This window comes from Mus caroli, unplaced genomic scaffold (assembly GCF_978045245.1).
Source record: "Mus caroli unplaced genomic scaffold, Mus_caroli_1 scaffold_3, whole genome shotgun sequence".
Taxonomy (NCBI): Eukaryota; Metazoa; Chordata; class Mammalia; order Rodentia; family Muridae; genus Mus; species Mus caroli.
Genome location: NW_028227258.1, coordinates 75085228 through 75086222, shown reverse-complemented (window position 1 = coordinate 75086222; position 995 = coordinate 75085228). Strand labels below are relative to the sequence as shown.

At 47.7% G+C, this 995-nt stretch overlaps 1 pseudogene; it reads right to left on the bottom strand.

Moving 5' to 3' along the window:
- Nucleotides 1-369, bottom strand: LOC147005608 (large ribosomal subunit protein mL55 pseudogene; annotated as a pseudogene).
- Between the last annotated feature and the right edge of the window lie 626 nt (nucleotides 370-995).

The window sequence follows — 995 nt, the reverse complement described above, 5'->3', positions numbered from 1 at the left end:
TTACTTCTTGGTCTTGGTCCAAAACCATACAGTGTCAAACCCGTCAATCATCACTGGCTCCGCCTCTCTCTTCTACAGGAGCTGACCCCACATTTTCAGAAGTGTGCCCAGAGCTCTTTTATAGATAGGATGCCCAGATCTAGGGACATCGCTAGCATATGTCCTGGCTCCTGATTTTGGATATAGATAGAGGAGCCAGCCTTCTTGACCAACAGCCCAGGGTAGAGGCGAGCATTGGCCTGGCAGTGCAGTGAGTGAAACCCTGCTGCTGTCAGCTCTCCAGGAGGATGTGTGCAGGTGTCAGCCTGCAGCAGAGGCTGCCCACACAGCCCAGTGCCTCGGCAGGCCAATCAGAATGCCCAAAAGCATTGTTTTTCCTAAGAGCTGTGTTGGTATGAGGAAACTTTAGTGTTGGAGTGACCTCCTAGACCCGCAGTGCAGAACTTTGCTCAATAGGTGGGAAACTGAGGCCAGACTACACAAGGCCACACAGAAACCCCTCCCTGTAGAGGATGACTTTCCACCATGACCCAGATCTCCCTCTTGTGTCTACTTTTGATAGATGTGTTTTATATAGGAATGGGCATGCGCAGGTGTCGGGAAACTAGAAAGGGGCCCGTGGGAAAAGTAGTCTTTTTAGGAAAGCGGTAGGGAGATAACAGGATACATATGATACAAAGGTAAAGGGGGTAGTCCTGGGGATGAAAGGGTTAAAGCAGAGGTGGTAGCAGTGAGATTAGGACAGAAGTGTGAGCCAAGTATGTAAGAAAATGTCCTAAGAAGCCTGCAACTTTGTACTTAAGCAAGCAAGCAGCAGCAGCAACTGAACAAGCCACGGTCATCATAAAGTCAACACCGCTATTTTGCATTTTTTTAAAAAAATCAGTCTATCTGTTTTAGTTAGGGTTTCCATTGCTGTGAAGAGACACTGTAACTAGGGTAACTTGTATAAGGACAACATCTAATCAGGGCTGGCTTACAGGTTCAGAGGTTCA